The sequence below is a fragment of the Triturus cristatus genome, chromosome 12 (genome assembly GCF_964204655.1).
Source record: "Triturus cristatus chromosome 12, aTriCri1.1, whole genome shotgun sequence".
Lineage (NCBI taxonomy): Eukaryota > Metazoa > Chordata > Amphibia > Caudata > Salamandridae > Triturus > Triturus cristatus.
This window is the reverse complement of record NC_140595.1, coordinates 657,507,894-657,531,656: the sequence shown is the minus strand read 5'-3', so window position 1 is coordinate 657,531,656 and position 23,763 is coordinate 657,507,894. Positions and strand designations below refer to the sequence as shown.

Sequence of the window (23,763 nt, the reverse complement as noted above, 5' to 3'; positions counted from 1 at the left end):
CAAAGTAACATCCAGAAAAGGGGGTGAGGTGAAAGACTAATGCAGCAGCTAAAGTGGAGAATACACATATCAAAGCTATGTATTTCAGCTGATTAAATGCAGTAAACAATGGAAATTACAATTAAGGCCCAGCCTGAGTATCGTATAAGATCATGACGGCAGATGCCACTGGACCTTGGTGCGTGCATAGTGCTTTCTAATTAAAGTGTTCACCATCTCTTTACTAGGCCTCGGCAGTAAATTCCGCTCCGCTCGCAGAATTTGCAGAATTTTGGCAGTTCCGCGGAGAATGCAGGTTTGCCGAAAATTCCGCGATCCGCGGCATAGCCGAATTTTTTCCTTGTTCGCGCTTTCAAAATGCGTATTTGCGCGACTTACCGGGGTCCCCGAGTTCGCCGGCGAGTTTTCCTATCCGTTCACGTGTGCCACGAGAGCCCGTAAGAGTGTGCGATCGCGAACACGTAATTCGGATGCACCATCTGACATCCGCATTCGTGAACAGGAAACGCACATCGTGATTGCGCGGGACAAGTGAAACAAGATGGACGCGCCAATTGGCGACCACATGGGCAAGATCGCAAGATATTTCCCCCAGAGCACGCAAACAGCGTCCCCAAACAGGTAAAAGGCATCGCGAATGAGCGGAAAAAGCAATTTTGCGTGCTCGCGGGAATTTTTTACCGTTTCACAGAACTTTGCGTAACGCGACTATGCAAATTCTGCCCACCCTTACTCTTTACTATTAGGCTTCTTGTAAGAGACAATATGCTCTAAAAGATATTAGGCACATGGTTTTTTGGCAACAGTGCTGGACTTTCCCTCAGAGCTGCTACTTGTGATTTCTATATCCTTTTGAGGAAGGCCAAGATCTCAAGCAACTCTTCTCACGTCAGCTGTCAGTAGAAGTCCTATTTTAGTTTCACTGCTTCATGTGGGCTAACCAAAAACAAAATCAGAATTAAAAAATGTATATATTTATACGTACGGAGGGGCTCTGGGTCACCCATCTCAATACACTGGTGACAAAAACTGTCTATCACATTTTGCTTCCCACCCACCAGAGCTTACGCCTTGGGCACCGAGTCAGCCCGCTTTTAGTCATTGTATGCGTGCATCTGCCTACAAAGAAAAGCATTACTATGCCATTCCTTTTTTCTTTCAGTACTTCATCCTTTTCCTTGATTGAGTCATCTTTATGTGTTTTATTGATGACTCTAGATTACAGTGGTACAAAAACTATATATGGTACCTTTTCTTTGGGTCACTAAGAAACATTTTCCTGTGGTGTGCATTAAAACTACTATAGAATTCTACAGCTGTTCGAAGCACACTTGCCTTTCAGGAAGCACCCCTACTGTTCTACTAAAACTATATGCAATGTTTGTTTTTCTTTACATTTAACATGTTAACTGTAATGACAGGACTGTCACATGTAGGTGTCTTGTACTTTTTTTTCTTTTCTTCATTTGCTTAGAATTTTAAAAAAACAACCATTGCATGTTTACCAGTGTCGCACATAATGGCTTTGCCAATGCCTTTTTATAAAATTTAACACTTTGCAGATTCTAGTGTGCAAATAAAAAACTGAAATGAGTTGCCTACACTTTCCTGACTTGTGGCAGCTATAGATCTTTTGAAGGTAGAGCATATACAACATATCACAACACATTGCATCATCATACTGCACAGACAAAAGGGTAGTCAATGGAGACCAGAACTAGCAAGATCGGTGGTGTCTGAAGAGAGGCTAATGCTCTTCAACCCAAAGGCTGTCGCGAAATGGCAGGGTTGGGTGCACCGGGTAATGCAAAAGTCATGGATTAGTCATGCGCTCCATCCTTTCTTCCACGAGCGAGATGGGTAATATAGGATTGTTAGGGGCAGATGGACGTAAACTCTAGTCCTCGGTCTGTGTTAACTACTGCTGGACAGCACAAAGTGAGCGAATAGCGTGCTTGGTCCAGGGGTATTGTTTTGCTTCTTATGATGTATTCCAGTTCAAAATGTAGTATGTTTGTCCAGCGAATCTACGACGTTATTCCGCTGCCTTTTTCCCCGCTTGGAATCACAACACAGTTGTTACAACGACCGCGTTGTGATTCCGCATACCATTACTCCGCAAGTCGGAAAAGCGACTTGCGGAGGGGGGGCGCTGGATGTTGGAATAGTATTATTTACTATTCCAACTCCAGTCTGTGCGGACACTAGGGAAGGTGTTGGATTTTAAATCCAACACCTCCCCCCCCCCCCCAAGTCGTTCTTCCGACTTGCGGAGTAATGGTATGCGGAATCACAACACGGTCGTTGTAACAACCGCGTTGTGATTCCCTTCATTGAAAAAGTTTTGGGGTAAACATTGTTTACCTTGTCCAGCTGATGTGCACTATAAGACCAAAAATACATCCGGTTGTAAAATGAACATCCAGGGTTGGATTTGAAACATGGTGTCCCTGCACACATAGAAACAGCCTTCCTCCTCTGATGCTGAGTGTAGCTACATGGTAGGCATCCTGTACTCAAATCAAATAAATTGTGTGGTAAGGAAAGTCAAATTGTGCAGCGTAATGTAGTGCATTTTGTGGTAGTGTTACTTTAGTAGGCATAGTTACATTATTAACATTGCTGAATTTAGGTGTTAAAATGAAACAAGGTGCAAGCTCTGTTCAGACAATCAGAAAAACAAAAAGTTGACTTGTCACTCCACAGCAGAGGGTCTGCCACTGTGCACCAAAACATGTGGCAGCATCTATAGTAATTTTTGATCTTAAGATAAGAACATTCTACAAATTATGCAGAAGATGATGGATTATGTAGGAAGTGCAGCAAATCCATAATCATGCAGACAATTCTGCAGCTGCAAGATAGCATACTTCCAGTGTCCCTGCTTAAAGTTTCATTCTAACATTGTTGGTGTGATAGGGAGTATGACGTAGGGTTGCCAAATACCTTTCCACAAGGGATTAAGCAATGCACAACTTTCAAGGTAACCATATGGCCATGTAAACCATTGCCATTCAGATGTACAGCTTGTATATGAATTTTGTATATTTCCTGAAAATATTGTAGGTCTGCAATCCTGGTGAACCAAGGCTGGGGATCCTTTTAACATTTGGGGGATATTTCTGATATATGAAAAGGTACAACTGGTTGCCTGGACTTTACATGCATGCTAGCTGAGGGCCTCAAAGACATTCTTTTTAAGCAAAAGCTAGTGTCTCTTTACTTTGTAAAGCTCCAAATATACTTTTACAGACAATCTGGCTTCTCTGCATGTGTGCAAACACTCAGAATTATTTGTACATACTTTCTTTTTAGCAAATGTCAACATTTGCAAACTGCAAACAATTTTGCAATCTATGCATAAGCGGTTGGTCAAAGAACCTCGGCAAACCTGGCTCTACATATTTTTCATAAATGATGTCTTCATGTAGACGTGACCTGAATTCCAAAGAGTGAAAATATTGTATGCACTTTGTCAGTCTGTAGTGTAAATGCAGTCCAAATTTGTTTTAACACTAGTCATGTAACCGGGTCCTCCATACTTTTTCATGTTTATTTAGGTTTAGAGGAGAAATTAGCTACATTTTTCTGCTTGTTGAAAAGTCCAAGTATCACAAACTATGTCCCTCTGATCAACATACTTTTAAAGGAGATACCTATGGGCAAGCCACGTTTGAACAATGCTTACTGGAGACACACTTAAACTGGGAGCCTTGACATAAATATGTCATGTCAAACTGAGCATCAGAAAAGGAAATAACAATAGAGATACACTTGCTTTTCCAGCAGTCTAAAGTGTGTTCAATTGACCAATGTAAATGCAGTGAATGTGAAGGAAGCAAAGTTATTTAATCCAAACAACGCTGGCATCCGTGACAAAGCACTAGATTAGATCCTCTCCTTCCTCACCGGCCGAACCCAGTGAGTCAAGCTCCCACCGTTTTCCTCAGAACCTATAAGGATCAGCTGCAAAGTTCCTCAGGGCTCCTCCCTGAGCCCCACTCTCTTCAACATCTCGATGGCCCTGCTTTCTGCCATCGTCAGAAAGCACGGACTCAACATAGTCTCTTATGCAGATGACACCCAGCTGATTCTCTCCCTCACCGACGAACCTACAGACGCTAAGAGCAACGTTATCCACAGGATGGTCAGCTGCCTCAAACTCAACTCCAGCAAAACCGAAGTCCTCATCCTGGGCACCACTTGCTCCACCTGGGATGACTCCCGGTGGTCAGCAGCGCTCAGAACCCCCTCCACACCCACCGACGACACAAGCAACCTCAGCATCATTCTCAACTCCTCGCTCTCAATGAACCACCAAATCAATGCTATTGCATCCTCCTGCTTTCATATGCTCTGCCTGCTTCAGAAGATTTTCAAGTGGATCCCCACCGAGCCCATGTGAACGGTCACCCATGCGCCCGTCTGCGGCAAGCTAAACTATGGCAAACCACTCTACGCCGGCACCACCTAAAGACTCCAAAAGAAATTGCAGAGCATCCAGAAAGCCTCCACCAGCCTTATCCTGGACATCCCCCGAAGCAGCCACGTCTCCGGTCACCTAAGAGACCTCATAAATACAATTTCAATAGCAGAGCACTGCACATCTGTGAGTCAAAACTGCAAAACCTGCAGTCAGAAGTTTATTATTCAAACATTGAAAGGTCCATATATCATAGTCTTGATCATGAGTGGATTGATTTGACAAATTGTTGACATGTAGATATTAGAGCCAAACAACCGACGTGTTTCGCCGCTTAAAGCGACTTTTTCAAGGCTCAAGCACTAGAAGTCAAATGGCATTCGAAAACTCCACTTAGTCCACACAGTTGTAGCAGAAACCGTAAAGTGTATCCACAAATTACTCTGTCTTTCCCGACAGTTAAAGAAAGATGAAAAAGAAGCTCAGAACCTTATCACTGAGTCCGGGCCCATGTAAACGCCCTCCGGGAGTCTGATAGCATCCCTTAGCACTCGAAAAAATTGACATATAAATCACGGCCCGTAAGTAAGACCTGAAACTTCTAGCGCTTGAGCCTTGAAAAAGTCGCTTTAAGCGACGAAACACGTGTCGGCTGTTTGGCTCTAATATCTACATGTCAACAATTTGTCAAATCAATCCACTCATGATCAAGACTATGATATATGGACCTTTCTTTCTATGTTTGAATAATAAACTTCTGACTGACGGTTTTGCAGTTTTGACTCACAGATGTGCAGTGCTCTGCTATTGAAATTGTATTTATGCTGTATGCATGGAATTTTTAATATCGCGCATCAAATGATATTGTGGGTGGCACTATATCTGCATTGAGCATGCTGTATTATACTTGAATGTTTTGTTGACTATGCAAACATGACAGTAGTGCTGGCCGTGTTTCTATAAACCACTGCCACCTTTCTATTAATGCACCTAAGAGACCTCCACTGGCTCCTAATCAATAAAAGAATCATCTCCAAGCCCCTCATGCATGCCTACAAAGCCCTCCACAACACCAGACCTCTTTTACCTCTCTGCAAAGACCTGGAGCTCTCTACCTCTACATCTCAGGCAATGACCTTCACTGCCTCAATTCAAGAAGGACCTCAAGATCTGGCTCTTCGACCCCCCCCCCCCCCCCAGCACCATGAGACCGCAGCAGGTGATCAGCCGCGCTCTATGAAAACCCCGATTGATTGAACCTGTGGGTTTCCTACAAATTTGACATGGATCTGTTGCTCTTGTGCCTAAGTGGGACACTCCTGCCTGAACCTCCTGCAGGATTATACTGCAACACATTAGTGGCATTAAACTTTGTATTAGTAACCAGCAGATGCTCCTCTGTTCTGGTGGAGGAGCGTTCCCACCGCCACTAGATTCAAAACTTTAAAAATAAAATGAGAATAAAACAGGTTTATTATCATTTTATTTTTCTTGGTAGGGCTGAGTCTTGGGGGCGGGGCTATTGTGACGGCTCATGGAGGGGGAGTGGTGGGCACTGCCATCAGTGCGCATGTGGGTCTTAGGATGGCCAAATCAACATGCACACTAAGATGTTTCCTAACCGAGCTGCATTTCCAGGTTGGAGACAGGAGGCACAGGCTCCCAGTGTCTCTGGGGGCGCAATCCCGGCATGTCTCTCATGCTACTAGCAGTATGAGAGCAGCGTATGGATTGGCCGTAGGGGAGTCTGGGGGCCTCAGCCTGTGCTGCAGTGGAGCAGGAGAGCGGCGATGCGGCAAGTAAGTTCGTTTTTGTTTATTTCATATTGTTATTGCCGTCGTCCGCCCCCCGCGCTGCCCCACTACTTTACCCCAACACCTGCTGCTACTGTAACTGCTTACCTTTCAGCGCATCATAAGTCGGATCCTTACCAAGAAATACGAAACTAGTATTGTAGTTTTAGAACTCAAAATACAACTCTTTCTTCCTTGAGCATGGAAAGGTCAAACGCTACATACAAAACTTATCTTGGGTTCTTGAGAAGTGTTTGTACGAGCAGGATAAACAAAGTTAGAGAAGATAATTACATTGCCTGGAGAGACATAGCTGAGTAATGCACCTTTTATAAAATGTTACAAACGCTTTCACGAAACAACGAATGTCTGTCCATGTTTTAAAGCGTGAACAAAATGCTCTCAAAAGACTGGCCGACCATAGTCCGCTAAAGGCCTGTCCCCAAGTGAGAACTTGATAGCACTAACCCTCTATCTCCTACATTACCTCTTATACAAAGGCATTTCAGGACAATCTTTTCCCAAACATCCTAGAAGGCAAAGGAGAGCTCCCAGGAAAAACTCTGCTACATTCTTCGAAAACATAAAAAGTGCAGCACTCCAGGCCATCAGTAGAAAACAGCTGCCTTTCAGATGCGACGGGTTGGACAGGCAGTTGTTCAAAACTGTACACCATAGAACGACTTAAGCAAAATAGTATTTGAACAAAATCTTTTCTTTGCACACTCTGACCTTTAACCTCCCTCCGGGCACAAACACAGCGTGCCCCCTCCACTTGAATCCTTATTGTTGGCGACCCTGGGACGAGTTCCTTTCCCAGGGGGTCGCACACGTCACTCACACAAATAAACATCCCCGCCCTCGTTCTGTGACACTGGCTTCTGTTCTTCTAACCCTGTACACACAGCGCTCTGTATCTTGGAGGCCGGGCTCTCTGCACCGGAAATGTGGCTCCGCGGACCTTGGCCTCGCCCTCGGCTTGCCTTCATTGTCTGGGGGCGTGGTTCCCAGATGATGAGGCCCCCGCCCTCAGTGGCTAGATCGTGCTTTTTCTGAGGAGGGCGTGGCTCCCGGGCGTGGGGGGCGCGGCTTTCTGTGTTTGGAGGTGCGATTTCCGCGAGAGGGCGTGGCCTGCGAGCAGGTGTTTGTTCTGTTCGGCCAATAGAAGGTGCCGGAGTCCTGGGGGCGGAGCTCCGAGGAGGCGGCTGGCGGCGCTCCGTCTGGAGCTTTGTGAGGAGGAGGCGGAGGAGAGCGGCGAGGAACTGGGGAGCCAAGCCAGGTGAGGGCGTTGATCAGATTGGGGGGTGCCCGGGTGGGGGCGTCTTCTTGATATTACAGGGGGTGTTTGTGTGCAGCACCAGCAAAACAAAGGGTAGCCCTAGCCAGGACCCACGGTCCAGGAATTGCTTTCTTTAAAGGAGAGTCCTCCGAGGAGCACCCTGATCCACCAACAGCCCCCAGCGGAAACCGAGCAAACCCCTGTGATCTACACCCATTTCCGCTCTACAGGAGTTGTCCGCCCCCTGTAAGCCTCCCTATGACACCGCGGAGATTCCGGGCCGCATATATTTGCAGAGAGGAACAGAAAATGTATGTTAAAAGTTGTGCTCGCGCTCCCCAACGAATGTTTACTCCGCTCATTTATATTCAGGCGAAGCCCCCTCTAGAGGAAGTATGTAGAAAGGGCTGTCCAGGGCTTGTATTTCGGTGTAAGTAGTGTCCATGCGAGGTGTGAAATACAACACACTCCTTATCAGGATGTATGAAATAGTTCAGTCTCTGTGCTCCGAGGGTGTATTTACAAGAAAGTACCTCCCTAGTGATTTACATGAACGCAGAGCCTCCCACGAGTGTTTACCAAAACAGGATAAACGCCCCATCCCCAATAAAAAATATTTGAACTCCATCCTACTACGTTTGTAAATAGAGACCCTCCAGATGATCCACTTAGAAGTAGGTGCCCTCCACCCAATCAGGATGTGAATGTACCCCTCTCCATAATAGTGACGTACCGAGGGTGCTATTGGCCCAAATGTGATTAGGAAAATGGGCCTCATAACCTACGGTTGGGTGGTATGTAGTGTGCGGTGTTTCACTTATTTCCCTCTATTGTGTGTGCAACTGTCCCTGCACTGCAAATAGCCATACTCCTGCCTCTGTATAAAGGGTGAAGTAAAACTGCTTCTAGCAGATGTAGGTAAAAGAGTATCCCACCAGCTTCCGGTGTATGTGACTGTAGCTCACACCCTATGGTATATGTGAAAGAGTGCGCATCACCCTTCTTAAAGGCTGCATGTCGCATACATGCTCTGAAAGTGAGACTCCCAGGAGGTGGAGGCAAATTTACAGTGGCCACCCCTTCCTCACCTACAATGGTGGAGGAGGATATGTGAAGTTTGGAGTCCTCCCCAAGTGCATAGGTGAAGGTTGGGACTCTCCTTCTCCCAAGAATGAGTTCAATTCCTGAAATCACGCTTTCAGCCCAGGTGAGTCCGTCATCACTCAGCAATGCAATGGTACCTGGCAGTCTGCCCAGAGCAGTGTTCCCCAGGGGAGAGGGTGTTTTAATAGAGCAGCACAAAACATTTTAGGATGATTAAAATAGTGCATTTGCTCACAACCCATGTGAAATAGTGTGATGTGACAAGAGATTAATGTGAGATGGGGCGCTTAAGCCATCACTGCAGCCTTCAGATGTGGCCACAGGGCAATCCTCCAAGAATGAAGAGCAGCTTGCACGGGGCGGGTGCCCGGACTCCGCCTGTTTACTGTCTAGAACACCTGGCTGCTGTTCCTCCTAACGTAAGGTGTGCACACAGCCCTTCCTCCCGTGTGCCTCCTATTACTGTAACAAACCCTTTTCCAGGAGCACACTCTTTCTCCCAGTCTAGACGAGTACACTCTCTTTAGGGAAGGTATTTGCCCACTATACAACAGAATGGCAGAGATTAGAACCCACGTAACTGCATCTTCGTTTTCAAGTACGCAGAGGACTGGTTCACGATTGTTGGGCACTGTATGTATTATAAGCGAATCTGTGGATAGCCAGTACTTTAGGCGAGCACCATGACTGTTGTTTTAAACCTAAGCAGTGTTTTCTTCTATTTGTTTACCTGCATTACAAGCTTTACACTAATATTTCTGAAGCATGTGTTGCTTTACTTGTTCCCGACCAGCGGGCAATCCAACTATGACAAGTCCCCCAAGAGTACTTGTCGCCCACCCTACCCACTCTAAAACACCTCTCTGGTTTCACCTTTGTCAATAACAGGTTAAACAGAACCAACTGCAGCAAAGCTGTATATCTGACAAAATTCTGACAGCCCTATCCTCACCAAACAAGAACTCTTCAGATAAAGTTTCCTTAAGCATAGCTCTACCTCAGTCAGCACTGCACCATAGCTAGAACCTGCCTATCTGTGAGTATCTAGAATGCATACTTCACAGTGCATGCAGTGGACAACCCCACTGTACTCACTGGGTAAAAGTCCTTTAACCCTCCTAGACACACACTGTTCAAAGATCCTGCTCTGCATCTACCTTAAGCGCCACGTTAATGAGCGCAAAGCATGTAATACGCCCATGTACAACCAGACAGCAGTACAGCACTGATCGATTGAAAACCCAGAGTTGTAAAAGTGCCTTGATCAACAAGAAAGTGCTAGTGTCATACAAATGGTGAGTCCGTGCATGTTAATAGTTCATGTGGTTGCTGCATACTTTGATGTAAGGTTTTGTTATGTGTATTTATAAAGCGCACTATCGCTCACACGGGTAACCCGGCACTACGCAGATGTCTCTTGCCCAGCCCTACCTTTGATATTCTGGTTAATTGAAAAGCCAGGTCTTCAGCTTCTTGCAGAATTGAAGCAGAGAGGAGGATGCTCTGATGTGAGACATTGGTGAGAAATTGATATTGGTTGCTGGATGTTCCTGTAATGACCATCTAATCGTTTTTCCAACTCCATGGAAGAGTTTGCAGTTGGGACCTGAACTAGGTTATAATTATTCTTAGTAGGAAGAATGTGATCTGTGAGGTTTAAATTTTCCCCCAAAATATTGTGACTGTGTGCGTGAGTCAGATCTTTTAGACAACACTGTCTTACATTCATCTAAAAAAATAAATAAAAGAGCAAACCTCCAACCCATGTGACCCTCTTTCCCCACCACCTCTGGTGCTCATAGCTCCGAATCTTAATCTCTATTCACTGTTTAAAAGCACTTCTAAATTAGTTGTTCTGTTTATTGACAAAGTACTGTAAATATGAAACCAGTGGTATGTAATAAAATCAGAAAGGTGGTTGCGTAAGGCCGTGCTGTTTAGGGTGTTGAAGTCGAGTGAGTGCGGGGAGTAAGACCACACCTATTTATTTACCAATTTTGATAAAGCTCGGAGCAGATCTTCTTTGCCTGAGAGGTGTAAATCATTAAAAAACAGACAAATGGATAAAGACTGAAAAAAAAAACTACATGTGTACAGAGTTATTTGAAAATAGTCCAGAGGAGAAAAATGTATATTGGTAATATATTAGGAAGTTGAATAGGTACAGTGGGTTATGTGCCTAGGGATTCATAGCACAGCTTTTATGTATTACAGTTATTCGCGGTTGCTTTATCGTTGGGTGTCAAGCCACTATGGTTTGTTTTCCTTCTTGAAGTGTAGAGGGTGGGGGCTTTCTTTGTAGCAAGTGTTAGAGAGTGCCAGAGTTTGGGGGCAGGGGGGTTCTAAAATATCTGTTTGAGGTTCTTTGTTTTGGGGTTCCAGTTGAAGGCTGCTTTTGCTTCCGGAAGAGTATGAGCCACGACCTGAAATTCTTTGTCAGATATATTGGGGTGTTGAGGTGGACTGTTTTGCATCAGTATGATGCATGTTAAGCGAAATTCGTGTATCTAAAAGGGCAGAGTTGTGAGGGGAAGTGGAGTAGGAAGGGGGGCTCTATTGCACCAGAACGAGTAGGCAGTATCAGAAAAGGTGTGACCCGTCAGGTCAGTGGTTGCATTTTAAGAGGGTGCTTTAATGTCTCTAGGGACCCGCAGTCCAGTAGGGGGTATTCGATTGAAGTGTTGCAAGATATGTGGATGGTGCAACAGTGAGGTTGTGCACCGCGTTGGGAACAGCGAGGGAATGGGTGAAGGTTACTGTAGCATAGAGTTCCAGTTTGGGAGAGGTTAGGAAAAACTGCATGACCAGTAGTGCTGGAAAAGCCCACACATCTACTTGAGTACTTGACCTATGATTGATGGTGGACGGGGAACTGATGTCAAACTCTAGAGCACAAGGGTTCAAAAGCTGATGACTCTATGGAGAGAAGTCCTATTTTGGGAAACTGAGAAGGCTATTATGGTTGTCGACCATAATGAGTATATTGTAAAAAGAGGCGTAGAGAGAATGTCTGTATACATCATAAATAAGATGACATCTAACAGGGTAGTGTACCCATAAAAAGGCAGATTTCTTTCTACGAAATAAGCTGATTTTGCACTAATTTGGCCTCTAAGCTTGGCCGCGCAGTAGGCCCTTGTTCACATCGGATCCCAACCTTTTAGGCAAATACGCAGTTAGCTCGATAGTTGATTACTTGAAACAGCTCACCGGGAGGTGTTTCCATTTGGAGTAGAATACTTTCACCCCCCCTCCCCTCCCTTTTTTTTTTTTTTTTTTACAGACTTTTATATAGCACGAACTTGACCCGAATCGGGTATCAGGGCGCTTTACATAGCACCAGTTGCATTACATGAGGACACTTTTTTTTTTTTAGGTCTTGCCTAACCCAGCGCATGCGCTGGTCTGGTGAGACTTATTGAGAGGGCTCCAAAAAGTGCTACCAGGCCAGCCTAGAGCTACAGTGCATGTGCGCGGGCGCGTGCCGCGCTTTACCGCGATTACTTTCACTTTCGCGGCCGCACGACTGCTTTAAAGTTTGATCGCGATCACTTTCGCGGCCGCTTGGCATAGCCAATAGGTCTAGCTTTTGGGACCTTATAAGTATTTAGTTATGCAACTGTTGGATGGCTAAACACTTATAAGGTCCCAAAGGCGAGACCTATTGGCTATGCCAATGCTCGTTTTGTTAGGCACGGGGAGATTAAGTGATTTGCTCACAATCGCAGGATGTTCAGCGTGATTGCCGAGACTCTAACCCAGTTCCCCAGATTCGAGGTCGCCCGTCCTAGCCCAATTCCTCTTCCCTTCTTCGTAGACTCCAAATACGCCAGTCATGCCTTGTTTACCTTATCCAAAACCGCATCACTCTATGACTTCACTACACCAACCTACCCACCTGGCTGACATCAAAGGCCTGGGCATCCCCTAGCATGCCCCATAGTAGTGGGGTACCACTTTCGAGAACAGTTGTATAGTGTACCGTTGTGTAGTATAGTGGAGGCACATTGTGTAGTTTAGGAGTGGTTACCCCCTTGGTGAGATGATGTGGTGCATTTTAGAAATAGTAGGGTCTGTGTAGTAAAGGCCTATAGTTTACATTCCATAATGTGGGTTGAGGTCCAATTATAGAACCAGGTGACACAGTCTCGCGGAGACATGTCACATACAGCTGAATATGAAACCAACAGATGTGCTCTGCTACTGTGCCACCACCACTCTGAATCTTATGCGCTACTCAGTGCTGGTCTTCAACAGGAGAGCGGTGGGGCTGTCCATGGTACGGTGAGGCCAAAAGGAACTTTAAGGTGTCCCTGGACCAGTTGTAACACATCCTAGGGAACAGTTCCTGATAAAAAAAAGTTCTCTAGTCTATGGTCAACAAGAACCCAGCCACCCCGTTTTTTATGTGCGAGGGTATCGCTGAGCAGGTGGAGGGTTGTTGGAGCTTGTGGAGATCGTCATGGTCCCCAAGTAGGCATGCAGGAGTGTAGTGCTGAATCTGGCCTACAGGGTCACTGGAATTATGAGGTTCTGCAGTGTTTTCCGCACATTCATGGATGTGCCACATAATCCACTGTCTGGTGCATAATCTGCAGATTTTAATTTTTCAAAATGATTTCTAGCTCAAATGGATCAAAAGTTACTAAAACACAGCAACTTGTGTTGCCGCACAGTGGAAGGCACTTCACAAAGGCAGGTTAGTCTCCTTTCAATTGGTCGTTGTTGTGTTTGGGTGTTAAATCGGTACTGATGAGGTGAAATCTTTGTCCACGCGGTGTTTAATATCAATACAAATGACAAAATAATGCTGTAATACTGTCACAAAATGTGCCACATTATGCCACACAGTTTGTAATTTTGGTGCATTTTATAGTAGACCCTTCCACATAGTTTGGCCCACCTCTTCTGCTGGATTCCAGTAGCCTTTCCTAGAATACATCGCCTGTCCACTGACACCAGCTCCAAGGGAGAGCAACACCAGGTCTTAACTGTAATGCTTCAGCAGCTGTCTGAGCAGAAGCGTTTTAAAGAATGGGCAACGTGGGCACTGGCCCAGGGCCCCAACCCTTCAGGAGGGCCCCCTGAGTAGAACCAGCTCTGTTCTGCAGAACCCCTTGCCCTGATGACCTTGAGTAATTCTTCAACAAATTATTTTAAACACCATTTTCCTTTAATTTATTTTCAATGTGGGTGATGTGTGAGAGTCTATTACAGGCACTTTGCACAGAAATGTTGTTGATGTTTCCTGCAACGTCCATAAACAAATGTCTTTTAGGGCAAACCAGCACTTCACATAGGAGCAATGGGAGGTGTCACAGAGATTATTTGCAATAATATTGTTGTCCTACTGCTGTGTTACAATATTGAAAAGAGGCATCGCTATGCCTTTAAAATTAGATGTAAACACATTTAGAATTTGCACCGATGCGTCTATGCACTGTGGGTGGCCTGGCTAAAGGGTCATGAAAGAGCTGAAATTGGATCATAAATTTAGAGTTGTTCCCAACAGGGGGCCCCAAAATATGTTTGGCCCAGGGCCCCCAAAATCCTTAAGATGTCCCTTTGTCTGAGAGCAGCTTGAGGGAGTAAAACACCAATGATGGTCCTTGATATCCCAACGCCTCAGGAGGTGGAGCAGAGAAATCTGGGAGTAAAGCACCCGTGACCGTCAGTAACACCAGTCTGAGCATCCTTTCCTTTCACCCACAGCTGCACATTAATAATACATTTGAAGCTCTGCTTAGACACAGATTTTTGGGCCTCGACTGACCCAGCGCATGCGCTGGTCTGGCGAGACTTATTAAGAGGGCTCCAAAAAGTGCTACCAGGCCAGCCTGGAGCTACAGTGCATGTGCGCCGGCGCGCGCGCCGCACTTTACCGCGATTGCTTTCACTTTTGCGGACGCACGGCCGCTTTGATGTTTGATCGTGATCACTTTTATGGCCGCTTGGCATAGCCAATAGGTCTCGCTTTTGGGACCTTATAAGTATTTAGTTATGCAACTGTTGCATGGCTAAACACTTATAAAGTCCCAAAGGCGAGACCTATTGGCTATGCCAATGCTTGTTTTTTTTGTAGCTTTTTCTGTCCTTGTGTCCCACCACGTAATAAAGAACACACAGGACTTTAAAATGAAAAGTGGTGATTTACCATTCCTATTAATTTATTCCACGTTCGTGTTACGCCTCCCGGCCTTAAATCTTACTGTAGCCAAGAAGCGTAGTTTGCTTGATGAAATTAAACAAACTGGGAAAAATCCATAGAGATGGGGTATTTGGAGGAGGAAGGCTGGGTGGGCCGAATAGAATCTGTTGGGGAACATATACCATTTCACATTACAGGGGTGCTGGTTATTCCTCTAGCTCATCCTTTATGCTTTTGTATTGTGTTGAAATTATTTGGTGTGAGCCTTGTTTGCCGCATAACTCTCAAAGCACATGCCATATCACACCGAGAGACCCTAAACACAAGCCTGTTTTTGTATATTGGACATCTTTGATGTATTTCTAGATTTAAAGGAACATCGTTTGTATTGGACTATAACCAGGGCTACAGGGGAGGGCAAAATTATGTGGCAGGGTTCCCTAATTTATTTGTCAAGAAATGGCAAACTATGTTGCGTTATGAGGCACTTTTTGAAGCAGTATTATTACTTCACTGTTTTGCCATTTCTACACTTGTTAATATCGGTTTAACGCTTAAATATCGAATAAAGATTTGACAACTGGAAGGCCTGCCTGTCACTACACCGTTGCTGAAAATGGCTCGCCAGCACCGTGGGGAGGACAACTGCTTGAGTGTTTTAGTGACGTGTCTGCCAAATTTTAAAGGACACTCTCTCAAAGTTTGAGTTTTATGTTGAACATGGGCACAGCTGAGCCCTGCTCCAAAGTTGAGTGCTGTATGTGTTTTAACTGCAGGTTTTAGATTTAATGTGTAATGGCTAATGTATTGTAATCTACATATTCTAAGGAATTTTGAGTCCGCCTTCTCCAGCCATTGGCTTCTTTTACTTCGTAATCTTCTGCCTTTGGCCTGAGACAGTGTCACTCACTTGTTGGATGGGCCCACTCTAGTCATTTAGTCTCACTATTGTTTCTATTAGCTGTTTTAAGTGTAACCTTCCGCTTCCATTGGAAAGCACGGGGTCTATTTAGCCTCTGACAAGTACATGGTTATCCCACATTTCATTGTTTCTCATTCATGCATCGGTTAGCAGACCTTTTTTGTTTTGCATTACAGAAGACATGTGTACTCCTTGCTTCAAAAACCACAAACACACACTTACTTTCTCCCCCCCCCCCCCCCCCCAAAGTTGAGGCTTCAGAATGAAAAAACTTGGGAATGCAGTGCTGTCCTGTTTTTTAGGGTAAGGTTGATTCGAAGACCCAACGTTCTTGAGAAAGACAGGCACTTTGTTTCTTCTATAGCTCAATTGACGATAGGCACTTTACATAATCAAAAGCTGATGATACAGCAGCCCGAGGTTGGATCAATAATCTGTGTTAAAAATGCAACAATTCATAGATGTATTTCTTTTTTGCTAATATACAGTGTGAAGCTAAAAAATGTGGAATTTACTCCTTGAGGATGGATGCGTTACTATAAGAACCATAGCAATAAAAGTAAGTTCGACCGGACCCCAAATACTTCCAAGCATGGATGAGGGTTGACTCATTCGAATAGGGCACAGATACCAGGCTCGGATTTGTTCTTCGTGTATGGCACCAGCGGGCACTGAATTTCTGTTCTGTGCATTTCCAGGGACTAGTAAGAGGTTGTTGTGATTTGTGTTTTGCGTAAAAGTAACATATTGTTCATCTGCTTTAGAATATGCTTGACAAAGACTGGTTTTTTTTTGCGGTCTACGTGATCTTTGCTCAGATTCTCCAAATTGTAATAATGTTGGATTTCATTGGCCATGTGGTACAAGCAGTGTATACTGTCTTTGTATTACATAAGGAATGTGGTGAGCATTTGAAGAATGGCTAAGTGCGACTTTATTGGGATGAAGGGAGAGAGGAGTTAACGGGTGGCCACTAGCCAGAGGCTTGGCGGAAGAGAGGAGTTATTGGATGCTCGTGGATTTGAAGGACGCCTCGCATTGGTAGACCCGTTAGTGCAAGGAGTTTAAAGTGAGGTGTCCACCGGCACCATCGACAGTACAAGGTGGAAGGCCAGACTTGTCTGTAAGGTTGCTTGTGTCCTCTGTTCGCCATACAGGCTCTGGAGTACGGAGCGGCTGACTTTGTGGGTGCCCTGTCTCTTGATACAGAGGTCTTCAGTGGACCCCTTTCAGATGGGAAGCAAGAGGGGATCTCTAGGTGCAGGGTAATGAAGGCCAAAGAAGAGTCTTTCTACAAAGTAACATCTGGCTAACAATAGTAGCCATGCAGATGTGTACACTTTTGCAGTTGTGTTGATGCTGCTCTGCAATGGCCATATTTTGATTGGCTGGGACGCGGATGAGCCGGCATGCTGGGATTGCTCTGATGAAACTTTGTTTGCGATGGGACTAACCCCTGTCCCTTCTGGTAGCAAGAATTCGGGACCAAGGCTTTTCTGTTTCCATGAAACTCTGTCTCCCGTCTGAGCTCAGATATGGAAAATTTGTATTGTTGAAATCTCAAAAAGTCAAGGTGCCCTTGAGAGTGAAGGGTTGCTGAACTATACTTGGTCACTAGGTACCTAATATTACCTTGGACTCAGCACGCCAAGCCCAGAATGGAGGATGTATTCAGTTTAAAGCCCTCTGTAAAGGGCGTTTTGGTGAAGAAATAGAACCCTGAAGTTTGTTTTTCGATTTCAGGACAGGCTTTGCCCATCACTATCAAACGTAACAGCTTGGAGTGCCAAGTCCTGGCGCGATCTTGTAGGCTCAAACGTGCATCATGTTCATGTTGGACCTGGTATTGATTGCTGATATTTTTTTGTACATTGGCTGATCTGAGCAAGCGGTTGTGTTTGCTCGCCTCTGTGAAAGTAAAGTGGGTGCCTCCCTCTGTGGGGTACCTCTCTGTGCACCTTTGTTGATGCGTGTGAGATGAGCACTGTCCTATGGCCTCACCTTCGGCAAATCCTGTCTCGTTACGACACCCATGTTGTTTATACCTAAAGCTCTGTATCTCAAGTCGTTGAGTAAAAATGTTTTGTGTTCAAACCCTCAGGTTAAGTATTAAAACGAGTCGGCCTTTGGGCTTATTTACTACAGGGACGAGGTCTTGTTCAGTAGAAGTATTTCCCTTCATGGCCTACGCAGTAGCAGCTTGCTCACAATTCTCCTGCAGCCTGTGTTTGCATATTGTTACCTGCTTTATGCAAACTTTCTCCAAGTCAACAAAGCTCCAAACATTACACATTGTAAATCTGCTGGGCCATGAGTTGGTATGCAAACTAGTGTACCATAGTGCGAAATAGAAAGTTTTCTGAGCATCCTTTCTGTGCAAATGGGCTTCTCTGTTGTGGGCATGTATACACTCGGCACAGAGTGGGTGCCACTAATCATTCAAGCCCAGAGCCAGTCCAGGATTTTCAGTTTCATCTGGATGAGACCAGTCTATTCTTCTGAATGGAAAAATACCTGTCCTGAGAAAGATCCTGGTACAAAGTCATCAGAGGGTCGAAACAGGTCGACAGCACTGGAGCAGTATTGTCTTAAAATGTTGGTTGTAGGACGCATGATTTTTAGATGCTTAGTTTGAGATTTCTAAACTTTGGTGACCATGGCCAGTGTGCATAGTCTGTGGTTAGTAGGTTTAAGCAATGCTTGATATTGCCTAATAATTGATAAACCTGTCCTAATTTACGGGTACATGGTGGCTGGTGTGATTCCTTCTTACAGTATCCCATCAATTTATGAGATGAATAGGAGGCCACAGGTAATATAAAGATATTGATGAGCCCAACCAAAGGTCTTCAAAAGGCTAATTGTTTTCGTAGCTACAGCTGTGCTTTCGGTAGCTGTTTAAATATTTCTCCTGGATAGCTTCATGTTGATTTTTAACTGTGGAGCTGCCCTGGGAGAGTGAAGTCTGCCATGTTGGGACTGTAGCTTTAATGTGCATTAGTTCTTTGTTTAGGGAGCAGGGTACTTTAGGCTCCAGATGGGAGAACTCAATACGTTACTGACTGTTTATATAAGATATTGTGCATGTTGAATCATTAAAATGCCGGAGGGGGCGGGAGGTGGAGGTGATAGTGACACCAGGCACCGTTTGAACCCTGATGTCATCATAGGAAACTCTTATGGTCCCGCTTTTTGGTTCCTCGTCCACTTCACGTTTGCTGCGTTGCATCTTGGGATGGCCAAGTAATAGAAAGTAATTTTGGTTCTTATACATCTGACTACATTCTGTGGCTGACTCTGCCTGCATGGCTCCCCCCAGATCAAGGGTGCGGAGCGGTGTGCAGAGATATTAGCGTTCATCAAAGGAACCTTCAAGTGAATGATGTCACAGTGTCTCTGACCTCACCAAACACAGCATCACTATAGAATGATCATTGTTGGCAATTTGTTAGGGATGCAGGACTGGGTGAAGGGGACCGTATTTTTTTCTCTCGTTCCCGAGTGTCTGATTTAAGAGCATCCTACAAGCCGCTCGGGGTAGTGTAGTGTATTTGTTGTTACACATCGTCAGTGGCACGCTCGTGCCTGTTTACACCTATGGCTTGTGTACCTTTTCTGTAATGGATCGGTGGTCAGACTCAACAGTGACTTCTCTCGGTTGCAGTTGATTTCCTGAGCTGACCGGTCTGTCCAGGTCGTGGGCAATCTTCAAGGATAATAAATTACCTCTTTATTACTCTAAATTCTCTTTTGCCTTCTTTCTTCACATATTAGCGAGGAGCGGAGGTCCACGCTCTTGCCCATCAACAGGACTGACTCGGGGTTTCCTCCTTCAGCAATTATCCGTCTGCCTTTCTTGCTGTTGGTGTAGTCTGCTTCTAATTCGATTTTCATAATTGATAAATTCTGCTTTTCTGGATTCCATTAGCATTGATGCTGCTGTAAATTTTTCAGAAAATATTTTCAATCTGGAAGGGTCTCCAAAGGAAATTGTGATGGATAATGGCACACAAGTTGGTGTCTGAAGGAATGTGAGTTGCCTTGTACTCCCCTTCATTTAAAGGTCTGGTGGAAAGGGCAAACAAAGCATTGAAGCGAGGTTTACAAACTTCAGTCGCTTCAGGAGCTGATGTTGAATGGCTTTTGAAGGCCTAAGTGTGGAGTTACAATGTTGCACCACCTGGTTGGCTGGAAACTAAGTGTAGTAAGAGCATGAACAAGGATGCTTGTAATCGTGATGAATTCATGTCCAACGCGGCTAGTCAACAGTCAGCAGTAAAGAAATATTTTGATCAAAACCACAAAATGAAAGAGGTCCTTGTTAGAACCAGTGATTGGGTTTTGTTCAAAAAACAGTTGTGGTGAAGAAAGGTGAATCCAGATTTTCTTTGCCAGTTCAAGTGGTGAGAGCCAGTAAAGGGGCGGTGTTGTGTGGTGGTGGAACAGAAGACGGTTGTTCTTGCTCACCCCCAGTAAGTTATCTCAATCAAAGAAACCAGAAGGAACATTGGTGAGTCTGGTGTAGCGGGTCTAGATTAGGCAATGGGCTGCACACGGCAGTAGGTGAAAATGTTCGGGAAACGCGTGTTAGTGCAGATCTTAAACACGGGTGTAGTGTGGCGGTGGGTAACGATAAGTTACACCGCTGTTGTAATGGTCGGACTATCTCACGCGCTGGTGGCGTCCCTCTCGCGACCAGCGCATGGTATTGGTTCTGCCATGATGTTAGCTATATGTATATCTTTGAATGCCCTCGGAGCTCTAGTATGGGGAAGACAGTTATGTTGATCCGGACGGCTGTATGGCTGGACGCTCCGTGTAACGGGTGGATGGAAGATAAATAAACGATTCCTACATCTATCTGCAACGTCTACGTGTATGAATCCAATCCTGTTTCAACTGCTGTAGTCCATCCTGTTCATTGCACTTCTCGTGTGATTAGAAAACCTGCTAAACTCAATGAATATGTATTGTATTGAATGTTTCCTTTTTTTGTTTTACCATATATATTTTTTTATTTTTTAGTTTTTTTTGTTCTTTGGGGGGTGTAGTGTATTTATTATAACACATTGTCAGTGGCACGCTCGTGTCTGTGTTTACGTATGCCTTGTGTACCTTTTCTGGAGTGGGTCGGTGGTCGGAGTCTTAACAGTGACTTCTGTCAGCTGCAGTTGAGTCCCCAAGCTGACGTTCTGTCCAGGTCGTGGGCAATCTTCGAGGATAATACATTACCTCTTTAATACTTTAAGTTCTCCGGTGCCTTCCTTCTTCACAAAAAGATTGTCCTCTGTGTTTTTCATACTTCATGATCAATTTCTGAGCCCGGGACATTCACAAATTGTGGAGCTGAGGACAAGAGCCAACCTTGGATGAAATTAAAATATTTAACTGATATTTTGCCAACTCTCCTCACGTCGCAATTCCGTCACTTTGGCTAATTTCTAAGCGTTGAAGTGTAATTGGCTGCTGAACCGGCGGGGTGCAAATTTACAGGAACATGATTGGTCCGTCACTAGGCACCTTTACCCACTGAGCAGCCTCCGCTGACTGGCGGCGACCGTGGCTGTAATTGGTGGACAACGGGGGCTGGCGTTGCCAAAAGTGTTCCAATGAGACTGATTAGACAGAACGTGGCCTCAAAATGTAAACAGAAAGGCCTTTCACTCCAGTGTGTTTGAAACAAACGCAGCCCTTGTTAACATCTGAAATGGCCGGAGACAATGGCGGGGAATCGCAGAGCGTCCTGGAGACAAAGGGGCAGGACCGGCCGGCGGAGGAGGCCCCATATGTCAGCAGGGAGGAGGCCTAATTGCACGGCTTGGCGGATGGGCCGACATGGGCTGCGTCGTGAGGGGCGTGTGGAGGCTGCTGGAGTGCACATAGCTAAGGAGGGCAGAGCAGGGCTTTCTGTGAAGGACTGTCAGTGCACAGACCATCAGAACTTGGGCGGTCTGTGGAGTGACAGCCGTGCAGTAAAACCCAGGCCCTTAAGGAGCTGGTGAATGTCTGACTGCTGGGCAGCATATGGCGAGTGTGAGTCTGTGCGTAGGAGCTGGGCCCACACGGGGCAGGGGTGGTCTGTGGAGCGTGGTAGCCGTGCAGTAAAACCAGGCCCTTGTGGTGCTAGTGAATGTCTGACTGCTGGGCAGCATATGGCGAGTATGAGTCTGTGCGTAGGAGCTGGGCCCACACGAGGCAGGGATGGTCTGTGGAGCGTGGTAGCCGTGCAGTAAAACCAGGCCCTTGTGGTGCTGGTGAATGCCTGACTGCTGGGCAGCATATGGCGAGCGAGACTGAGTTTGCGTAGGAGCCATGTCCACACGGGGCAGAGGTGGTCTGTGGAGCGTGATAGCCGTGCAGTAAAACCGAGGACCTTAGGGTGCTGGCGAGTGCCTGACTGCCAGGCAGCATACGACGGGGGTGTCTACTGCTCTGTGCATAGATGCCTTGTTCACATAGGGTTAGGTCGGTCTGTGGAGCGTGATAGCCGTGCAGTAAAACCGAGTCCCTTAGGGTGCTGGCGAGCGCATGGCTGCCGTGCACCGAGCAGCATATTGGGGGAAGGGGTCTCTGTGCTGCTCTGTGCATAGAAGCAGTGCTCACAGACAGGGGCGGTCTGTGGAGCGTGACAGCCGTGCAGTAAAAATGAGGCCCTTGGGGTGCTGGTGAGTGCCTGACTGCCGTGTTCGGATGAGCACAGTGCGCGGATGTCTCTGCTGCTCTGTGCATAGAAGCCATGCTTACATAGTTTGGGGGGTGGGGGGGGGGTGTAAGATGACACCTCAGAACTTTACGATGCCAGTGGAAGCACGGATGCCATCCACAGACGGCGCATGTGCGCGATAGATGCCATCGCGCAGCAGCAGAGCCCGGGTGGTCTGTACAGGGTGGCAGCCGTGCACAAAGGACGAATACCCTGGTATTGTGGGCACTGGATGCCCTGGAGATGCTGTTGGTCATAAAGCAGAGGGCAGGCAAGAAGCGGTTGATGCATGGTGGCACCGTGCAAAAAGTCTCGGAGGTCCCAGGGTGAGGGAATGGATGCCACGGACCTGTTGCTGTAATTACCATGAGTAAGAATGCTTGCAAGCCCAGTGGTAGGGCGGGAAGGTATGTGGGTGGTGCAAGCTGTGCAGAAGATGCAAGTGAAGGCACAGGCGCCCGGCGCAGAGCACCGAGGGCAAGACCGACGCCTGGGACAGGGTGCAGGGGTGCCTGGAAAGGCAGGCGGAGGTCTCGGGAGGCCTTGTCTGCGGACTCCCGGCCGTCCTCGCGGGGTGGCGGGGGCACAGCCGCCCCTCCCTAGACTTGCGAGGGCATCCCTGTCAGGCACACACAGGGCAAGAAATATGGCCGCTGGCCAAAGAGCGCAGGCCTGTATTAGCAGTTGCGGCATTGCATGCACTTGGAGGGGTGAGGTGGGGGGTAGTTTTAGTCCGAGGGCACGGGAGGACAGGGCAGGGAGGGTACGCAACATTTCATCAGAAGCAGCTCCTAGTCTGAGGTCAGGCCGGACACTTTCACTGAGAGGGATTCGGCGGCGGTTTCGCACACCGAGCAACCCCGGAGCGTGTTTTTAACCGAGGACTCTGGACTGTCCGCACCCCCCCCCCCCCCCCACCCGACTCTTGTCAGTGAACCCTCCCAAGAAAGTGGCAGCGCATGGGCAGGAAACGTGCAGAGGGCAGATAAGAGCCGGCTTGGACAAAGAAGGCTCGGTCGGTCCCAGGGCGGCGAGAGGGCACCTCGATAGGGAAGTGGTGGCGCGAATGTGAGCTTTACCGCCGAGATTACAATACACGGCCCCACACGTGTTTGCACAAGGCAAGGGGGCGGGTGGTGTGTGGGAGACAGACATGTCGTCGCCTCTCCTGCGCCAGAGCGGTGGGACTCGAACCATAAATACAACCAGTAGGATAATGTACAAAAAAACAGAAGGCCTCGCATTGTATACTCTTCAAAGCTCCCGGTTACATAGTGTATGGAACTGAGAAATCATGTAGCGCCTGTTAACTCCTGACGACTTGCAAGGAGCTTCGAAGGGTTTTTGATAACTGGGAGGCCATTTTGTTGTTAATGGCTGGAAGGGTTCGT

At 46.4% G+C, this 23,763-nt stretch overlaps 1 protein-coding gene across 12 annotated transcripts in view; it reads left to right on the top strand.

Moving 5' to 3' along the window:
- GSE1 (Gse1 coiled-coil protein) overlaps positions 1 to 23,763 on the top strand; it is a 1,027,427-nt gene that overhangs the window by 861,503 nt on the left and 142,161 nt on the right. For 5 of the 12 annotated variants that reach the window (XM_085639750.1, XM_085639749.1, XM_085639747.1 and 2 more), the window contains exon 1: positions 7,375 to 7,495. The exons of the other annotated variants lie outside the window; for them this stretch is intronic. The gene's annotated coding sequence lies outside the window, so the exon portion shown is untranslated. Of the gene's footprint in view, positions 1 to 7,374; positions 7,496 to 23,763 lie in introns of those variants that run through there. 12 annotated transcript variants of the gene reach the window in all.